Genomic DNA, 9,828 nt, shown 5'->3' with positions numbered 1-9,828 from the left:
TATGTTATGGTTTCATTTGTGTTTTGAGGTTTTGCAATGTTTCTGTTCTGCTGCTAATAAAGTCTGTAAGACTGTAGAATACAAAAAAAGAAAGGAAGGAAGGAAGGAAGGAAGGAAGGAAGAAAGAAAGAAAGAAAGAAAGAAAGAAAGAAAGAAAATTGCTCCTAGGTATGCCCTAAGGCTTGTCTCATGGATGATTCTAGATCTTAAGTTGGAAGTCAGTATTAACCATAATGGCATGAGGATTGGGCTGCTGGTGATGGACATTCAAGCTGTCAGAAATGGGAGGGTCTTGAACTGGTGGCCATATAGGGAAGGCCAGAGGAAGAGAGGATACCCTAGTGATGCTCTGATCAGGATGTAGGAGGGCCCCATTGCTGGCTCTGGAGGGCTCCCTGGAGGAAGAAGACAATTACCAAACCTCAATAACCATTGCAGACTCTGGTTAAAGAGACATGGAGATGCGGCCCAGGGGTTGGACTGGGAACAGTTTAGGATAGGGAGGAAGGGGGCAAACGGGCAAGAGCCATGAAGGAAGTAAGCAACACCCTGTGCAAAGGTTCTGAACAGCCAGCTGCCTCTCTGCTTGGAAAGGACCTTATGAAATCCAGGGCAGACGTGGCCTCACCCTTTGCACAGTGAAGTCAAGCCACGGGGGAGGCAGGGCTCTCTGGCTCAGGCATTTCAGGGCAGCTGTTGTTGAGTGTGTGCCGGGGTGGGGCAACCAGAGGCGTCTGAGTCCTGGCCCTTTGTTTTGGTTTGGTGTGTGTGTGTGTGTGTGTGTGTTTACACCCACATATGCGTATTAAAGAGAAACAGCTGTGAGGCAGAGAGAAGGGATGTCCTGAGAAACTTCCGATATCACAGTCCAACTTGCAAACTTTGGATGAGGCCTCTAAATACCCCCAACAGACAGAGCCAACCACTGTTATGGGATATTTGTTCACCGTGTGAAAAACATATTGCTGTGATTGGTTTAACAAAGAGTTGAGTGGCCAATAGCTAGGCAGGAGGTATAGGCGGGACTTTTGGGCAGAGCGAGAGGAAGTAGATAAATGTAGGTGCACATGAGACAGCGACAAGACACAGAAGGAGTAGGACATACAGAGTGAACAAAAGGTAAAAAACATGTATGAATACAAATGGGTTAATTCAAGTTATAAGAGCTAGTTAGAAACAAGCCTAAGTTATAGGCTGAGCTTTCATAATTAATAAGAAGTCACCATGCCATTACATGGTTGCTGGCTGGCATTAGTTACAAACCACAGAGTTCTACATAGGTTGGTACAAGCTGCCTTGCCTCTGGGCCAGAAACAGAATCCCAACTTGCATAATGCCAGGGGCTTCTGCAGGCCCAGGCAAACCAAGAAACTTGATCCCTGCAGGTATCAGGCCTACAAGCTGGCTCTGCAGGGCCTGTAGGCCTGGATGTACTGTGCCCATAGACATGGCTGTATTTGGCAGGCAGGCTTGGCTTACTGGGAAGACAGACACACCCCTGGAGACTGAGCTGAGTGTCTCTGTGCATCCTTCTGTGTAAGTGTCAAACATTGGGCAGGGTAAGAGAGGGGGCTGAGGGGTGGGGTGGGCTGAGGGGATAGGAGCTTTGTGGCAGGGCTGAGGGAGGGGAAACTAGAGTTTTAGCCCCTGCAGCCTTCTCGTGGAGTCACTAGGCGAGAGTGGCATGTAGGCCAGGGCTAGGGTCTGTGGAAAAAACAGCATTTGGAGCAGGACAAGGAAGGAAACCCTCCCCACAGTAGGGGATCTGAAGGCATCTCTTCAGCCTGGCATGACAGAAGGAAGGTACATAAATACAGACCAGACACATCAGAGGCCAACAGCTGGCAGGAGGCTACTGGGTTCCTGCTGCAGACAAAGGACCCTTGTCCCCAGGGCGGAGTTTGGTGTCACAGCTTTGTGAGCAGTTTTGTCTTAGCTGTCCATTTAGGCCGGTAAGCCGACCAGACAAGCTGTAGAGGCTGCCTGTATGTGGTGTGTGACATTACTTATAAAAGTGTGACTATCCTTGCCATCATTGTGACTGAAGATAGATACTGAGGTCCAGTTAGATAGCCAGGGCTCCTGGGTATCAGTCTGCAAGGGTGGTTGTGTTACCCATGGGCAGGGGGTTGGGCACTGAAAAGAAGGGTTCACAGATTTGCAAAAGAAACCAAGTGACTATTCAGGAGAAGAAACAGAAGCACAGATCCAAGAGGGACACACCAAAGAGTGACAAGCAGGCCAGAAGGGAGGACACTCAATGGTGTGTTATTTCTTGGACTTCTGTTTATGACCTTCAAGAGGAGAATCTGGTTTCGGAGAGGCCTGGCTCGGGTGGTTCTTGCTTTGACTGATTGACTTGAGTCTTATATTCATTTTTTCCCACTGCTCAATCCTTTCCCATAATATATCTGATTTTAATCATAGGTATGCCCAATTATGCATAGACATATGATGGTAAATAGGGGGTGCTTCCTAAAAGTTCACTTGAAGACAGTTTGTCTTATGCACATATACCTCAAGCCAGTTCAGACTGGGTGGACCTTTCCTTTCTACACCCAGATACATTGAGTGTTGGATAAAATCTGCCTTGATTTGACTGTTGTTAGGGGCAGAGGCACATCTCACTGTCCAGAGAGGGGTGCACATGTAGCCTGATGCAGGGGGGAATCTGAGGCTGCTAGGTGCATTGTATAGAGAAGGGTGTGTGCGCAGTGTGTGCAGGGGATGGAGCTAGTCTGTGTTATTAGGAGAGGTGGGTGCATAGCCCAAACCAAAGTGGAGTTTCGGGCTGCCAAGGTATTCCTACGCTTGCTGTCTCTGCTGCGGCAAAGAGCCTCAGGCTGGGAGCACAAACATCAAGAAGTATTAGCTTACAACCTGGAGACCAGAGGTTTAAGGGGTCAGAGGTAGGTGGGTTGGTTTCTGCTGAAGCCTCTCTCCTGTCTTGCAGAGAGCCACCTTCTCAGGGTCTACACTGGGCCTGTCGTCTGTGTTTGTCCTGAAAGTTCTCTTCTTACGAGGACTCCAGTGGAGTTAGATCAGGGCTTAAATTAGTGACCTCATTCAGACTCAGCAAGCCCTGTGGCCACTCAGCTAGGGGCCTTACACTAGGACTTTTGAGTGTGAATCCGAGATACAACTCAGCTTCTCAAATAGCCTCCATGGTCCTAGGAAGGAAATGGACCAGGGCCTCATAGTGCTATGTACACAGGATCCAGAACCCTAGGAACCTTTGTCCCCATCTATCTATCTTCTTTTGGGCTGGTCTGTCCATGACGACCCTGTAAGCATTGCAGTTCTGATGAAAAGGTATCATGGCAGTCAGGAGCCAATGAGTACTACAGGTCACTGTAAGCATAGCAGCTGACAGCTGTGCTCCAGAGAAAGGCTTCCCAGGGCAAGTGTAACAACTCTGCTCTAGCAGGGAAAAATTTCCCCAGTAAAGGTGTTATAATACGGCTCCACTCTGCTCCAGCTCTGGTGAAAATCATTACAGCTGGGCAAGCTCGGGTGAAAGTGTCACACCACACAACAAATATCACTCGAGAGATTTATTGGGGAGGAAGAATCTGGGAAGGTGGCTGTCTCTAGGGTGAGAAGCAGCAGCAAGCTCAACAGGGTACAGAGTTTGTAGGGCAGAGCTTTTCAGGCCCTTGGGATTAGTGGACTTTTGTGTTGAATTCTGGGGCAAGGTCAGGAATTGTTGGGATTTCATGCACAGAGACTGATGGCGTTTCGAGCTCAAGGACCTCACGGATTGGTGGAATTCTGCAGCCTGACCATGGGGCAAGCTCAGAGATTGGTGGGATTTCAAGTCCTGGTCCTGGTGTCATCAGGGTCAGGGTGTTTTTCCTCGGCTCAGGTCTTGGGTTTAGTCAGGGGAAGGGTACTTTCTCCTTGGTCCTTTTACCTACATTCCCCCCTTTTCTTGTCAGTTTCCTGCCTCAGATGGACCTTCTGTGATAGTCACTTGTCATGGTGACAGAGGCATGAAGGAAGAGGGTTTGTCTCAGCTCAGGCTTTCCGTGGGTTCAGGGCATGCTTGGCTCGCTCTGTTGTTCCTGTGGCGAGTCAATCATCATGGAAGAAGGGCATGGTATCATCTAGCTGCTCATCCTGTGTTAGTCAGGAAGCAGACAGATGAGGAGAGAAGGGCCAGGGACAGGATCCATCCTTCAAAAGAATGCCTCTGTGACCCGTTCCTTCTAACTGGGTCCCACCTCCTAATGCTTCCCCTACTTCCCATAATGCTGTCAAACTATGACATCATCAGTGGATCCTTCAGAAGGGGGAGCACTTGAGAGTCAATTGCTGCTCTATTGGGACCTATCCTTCAATCAGGACCTATCCTTCAAAGTGGTAGTTTTCAGGATACAACTCACATTCAAACAGTAATACTGTGCCTCTACATATCCCCAAAGGCTAGCATTGCTGTCCCCAGTGACAAAGGTGAGGACATTGAGCAAGCCTCCTGCAGCATTTCAGGGTCCTCTCCAGTGCTGTCACACTACACAAATTCTATGAAACAGAGATGCCTTTAAGGCCCTCTGGAAATGGCATTGTTCATTTAATAGGTCTAGAAAGGAGCAGTGGCTTTTGGCTTCTCATTTCTTACAATGGTTTTTAAAGAATTTGAATTCCAACAATAACAGGATGAAAAACACATCCTCCCACTGGCCAAACACTCCATCGGGTCATATCTAATTCCAACATTATTCTGAAGCCATCTACACCTCCTGCCCACTGCAGATCTGGCTCCATCCCTCCTTGAGGCAATAGGGTCTACCCTCTACTTACCACTAAACACCCCATCTATGGTCATAAGGGGCAGCACAGACAGCTCTATCCATGGGTAGAGACTACATACAACCCCTGCCCTGCTGTAAAAGAGCCAGCCAGCAAGGGAGGAGGAAGGTATGGTCAAAGCAGTCACACACACACACACACACACACACACACACACACAGAGAGAGAGAGAGAGAGAGAGAGAGAGAGAGAGAGAGAGAGAGAGAGACAGACAGACAGACAGACAGACAGACAGACAGACAGACAGACAACACTCAGGTCTCCCATGTGGAGTAGGGTATGTATTCTCTGTCCTCTCCATGATGAGATCACAGTATACCTAGGGCATAGTGCCAAAGTGGTCCACACTTCTCTCTAGCATCTGGACCCACTCATATCACTCCTCTAGTAATTATGTGTTTATTCATGTGTTCATTTATTTACTCACCCATTCACTCACTCACCACCTAGCTACCCACCCACAAATCCTCCATCAGTCCATTCACCCATCAACCCATGTGTCTACTCATCTACCCATCCATCCGCCCACCTACCCAGTCATGCATCATTGGCTCATTGCCCATCCTATCCACCTACACCCTCTTACCTACCTACCCTTCATCTGTCCATTCGTTCACCCACCCTTCCAGTTTCTCCTTATTTACATGCACTGTCCATGGCTCTGATGTGAGGTGGATGCCAGTCCTCCTTGTAACCCTGCAACCATGGCCACTCAATGCTGCTGAGTGGGGAGTGGAGAGGTGATGAAGGGCAGGTGTCTGTCTGCCCCGAGGTGCTAGCCTAGGCTGGAAAGGCTGTTCTCCAAAGAGCAGTGTAGAGATAACAGTCAGCAACAGACAGAGTTGGGCACCAGGGCCACTGCCCAGGGCAGGCCTCAAGACACAGCCTTCTTAGTGGAAACCACACAGAACCATCCGATGGCAATTCTGGTCCTGGGAGAGGAGGAAGGCATGGGGGAAGCTGAGGGCAGAGCTATGTGCACTAGGCAAGAAGGAAAACAGCACAAGGCAGGGCCACTCATCTCCCTTACTTTGAATCGCCATCAGGTCCAGGGATAGGCCCTCGGCTCTCCCTGTCCCAGAACCATTGACTGCTGACTTCCTCCCCAGATTCAGGTCTAGAAGCCAGAACTGCCCAGTGATGTGGAAAGAATGGGTTACTCTGGCCCAAGATCAGTTCAGTGGGCCATAGATCTTCCCTGTGTCCCAGATTGTGTTGGGGATGCTGATGCATACTGTCTCAATCAGTTCTTATAAGCCAGTAGGAAAGCCTTGGAAGCTTTAATATAGAGGAAGTGCAGAAAGGTTAACACCAAGGCACCAAGCTTGGATTTGGACCTGGGCCTCCTGCTCAAGCCACCTGTCCACTCAGGGGCTGAAAGGAAAGATGCCTACCTGGCAAGTGTCTTGTCATCAGAAGATCAGCTAAGTTTTAAAATTTGAATAAACACTAGGGCTTTTTGCAATCTGAATACAAAGTTCTGCCCAGTAAAGTGGCCAGGGAGGAGGTGGTGAGTGGGGCTCATCCTGGGATTTTGTTTTCATACCCTGAAGCACCCAGCCTTGTAAGTCTATCCATGGTCTCCTCCTGCAAAGCAAACAGTGCACCGGTCCCTGATTGACTGTATTAAAACACCCTTGTGAAACCTATTCTCCAAGCCGAGCACCAGTGGCTCAGGACCAAGCCACCCAGGAAGGAGGGCGGCCTTCAGTGTCACGAGCCCAAGCGTAGGCAGAGGGTCCACCTCATGCTTCAACGTCCCTTCGTGCATGCATGCCTTTCCTGCCAACCTTTCCTGCCCACTGTACTGGAAACTGCTCTGAGCATCACACGGCAAACTGAGTCACTTTCCCAGCAGTTGCTAGGGTGAGGGTGAGGGGCGGAGGAGAAGGTGGTAATGTAGAAACTTGCTCTAGTCAGTCTTTGCACTTGCCTGGGAACAGGGCAGCTGAGCATTCCTGGGAAGCCACGGGGGACTCTGGATGGGCTCTCCCACAGAGCCGCCTTGATCTCTTGGATTTAAGATCTAAGCCCTGAGCCTGAGGGAAATGCCCTGATGTAAGTTTCCATGACAGAAAGTGGCTGCAATGCAGGATCAGGACAAAGCAGAGACTGCCCCAGGGTCACTGGGCAGCTGGGGTGACTGAGAGTAAGGATACATCTATCCCCAAGGAGCAGAGGCACCCCTGTGGGTGCCTGTGCTGGGCTCACCTTCTGAGCAGCTTAGGTGCTGGTAGTCAGAAGGTACCTGCAGGGGAAGTGAGACACAACACTCACAAGCAGGCAGAGAAGTTTTTCTACTCGTTGAAGGCCGTGAGTGTAACAGAAGGCAGGGCATAAGGGCACTGGTACCCAAGGCTCAGTATGCAGCCAGGGGAGATGGGTTCTCTCTCAGACATGACCTTGAATTACACAGAGGCTCTGCGGATGCTCTGCTCTGGCATCACATAGCTTACTGAGCTTAAGAGTTGCAGAATAATATCTGGTGGCAGGGCTACACAACCTGGGGATCTAGATCATCTCGTCTTAGAACACCGTATTCTCTCCACCTTTCACCTGAGATCAGGAGGCAAGCTGGACAGCTAGGCCAGTGAGGTCTTCCAGGACCTACTGCCCGAGCCTCAGCCTGCAGCTGTCCTACTCCCTACGCTCTGACACTCCCAGGCTAGGTGGGTCTTTGCTCTCTGACATCCCACAGACTGGCTCAAGTCTTGGGTTCACAGAGGCGACACAGGAGCTCCTCAGAAGAAATGAGGCCACTTCCATCCCAGCATTGGAGTCCATCTTTAAGGATACCCAGAAGCCCTTATCCTTGAGACATAGTGACCAGAGTCCTTTCAAATTGTTATCTTGTTTCTCACAATGTCACAGGAACCTACCAAATGGTGGAGCAAGAAGAGGTTTTCCACCACTAGATACTGAAGTTAGTCTATACACTTGCCCCTAGAAAAGGCCAAAGAGCTTCCAAGGTCACATGATAACACTGAAATTCCTGAGCACAGCACAGAGAAACAGAGGCTGGACACATGGCTCAGCAGTTAAAAGCACTGGAAACCCCATGTAAAGGACCTGGGTTTGGTTCCCAGTACCAACATGGCAGCTCACAAAAGACTGCAACTTCAGTTCCAGGCATCTGACACCCTCTTTTGACTTCTGTGGGCACATACAGGCCTGTGGCCCACAGACAAGTAGGCAGACAAAACACCCACATACATAAAATAAAATAAAAATAAATAAGACAGCCTGAGGAAACAGCCTTGGATGGAAAGACAACCTTCCTATAAAGATAGATTTTCTCCTGGTGTTGGCCTGTCAGCTAAACAGAACCTCCAAATAAATCCCAAAGAACTCTTTGGATATGTGGGCTGAAGGAGTCAACTTCAATTGCCTAAAAGATTTCTGAATGAGATGAGAGTTGAGCATTTCCTTGCCGCACTGAAAACAGAAAGTTGAGAGCCAGAATACTAGAAGCAAGAGATGCTAATGTCAAGGCAGGCAGATCTCTGAGTTCCAGGCCAGTCAGGGATACACAGAGAAACCCTGTCTCAAACAAAACAAATGAACAACAAAAGAGGGAGTCTCACCTTCAACAAAGCGAGAATTCAGGCCTGTGCATGACTCAACAAGCTAGCCAGCTAAGTCTATCTGAACCCTACCTCACACCAAGCCCCTGACAATGAATCCTGAAATGCAGCCAAAGGCAAAATCATGCAAATGCAAACGATCCTGGCCTGTGATGAATTCCTAAGTGTGAGTTCCAAGGCTGGAGCACACATGCTCTTGGGCTTTAAAGTTAGAAATAGTTCTGATTTTTAAAGCTTAAGCTATTTTAAGTTAAAATGAAAAAGCTAATACATTACAAGGCAAATGACTAATAAAGGAAAATAACTTACAGAGGATATCCAAGGCTTTCCACTTTTAATATGTAAAAATGTTTTACAGATAGCCAGGTGTGGTAGTTCATGCCTTTCATCTCAGCATTTGGGCAGAGGTGGGCAGATCGCTGTCAGTTTGAAGCCAGACTGTTTTATGTAGCAAGTTCCAGAATAGCCAGGGCTATGTAGACAGACCCTTTCTGGAAACAAACCAAACTAAAACAAGCAAACAAACAATTTACAGATACAATACTTGAGTTTAACTTCTCCATTAGGCAAAGAACAAAACTGGGGGATAGGGAGATCCCTCAGTGGGAAAAGGGCTGGTCACACAAGCATGGAGATCTGGGTTCAGCTCCCCAGAGCCCACATCAAGCTGTGTGTGGAAGTGTGTGTCTACAGCCACAGTGCTTCTACTGCAGGTGGCAGGGAGACACAGACATTAACTTTCCTGCTGTGCACAGCAGCTCTAACAGGATGGAAAGCCAGGACGGATCCCAGAGGTCATCCTCTGACCTCTACATGCTCACTGGGCACACATATACCTGCATACACACACACACACACACACACACACACACACACACACACACACCAACCAACCAAACATTTTTAAAATAACCTAAGGACAGATGCCACCACAGGACAGCAAGGACAAATGAGAATGGGTTGTGAGGTGAGAGAGGACATATAGGTGACCCACTCAGGCAGTATCAAAGACAGATGATATGGTATGTCAGCTGCTATGAAATGCTTCCACCCTGAGGACATGAAGTTTCCTGCCTTGCTGGGGAAGCAGCTGGGGAGGAGACTGACCAAGGGCATCTCTTTCCAGCCTCTGCTGATGTTTGTGCTTACACAATGCATGCACCAAGTTGCTTTCCATAAGTGAGACTGCTGCACAGATAGTAGGCTCAGCTGGCCACTGCCCATACTGTCTCTATTCTTCTATGGCAGTTTGGTATCCAAAGTCCTACAGCAGAGCATACAGAGTGAGTCCCAGCCAGAGCTAGCCACATACAGGTGCATATGTGCCACACTGAGATCGGAGTGCAAGCCTCTAGACTCAAGTCTCTCAGGAAGAGGCCGCTAACCTTGTGGTTTGGTGAAGGAAACAGCCACACCATCATTTCAAGTGGGAAAA

The sequence above is a fragment of the Mesocricetus auratus genome, unplaced genomic scaffold, assembly GCF_017639785.1.
Source record: "Mesocricetus auratus isolate SY011 unplaced genomic scaffold, BCM_Maur_2.0 Super-Scaffold_100006, whole genome shotgun sequence".
Classification (NCBI taxonomy): Eukaryota; Metazoa; Chordata; class Mammalia; order Rodentia; family Cricetidae; genus Mesocricetus; species Mesocricetus auratus.
The sequence above is the reverse complement of the archived record's forward strand: the minus strand, read 5'-3'. Positions refer to the sequence as shown.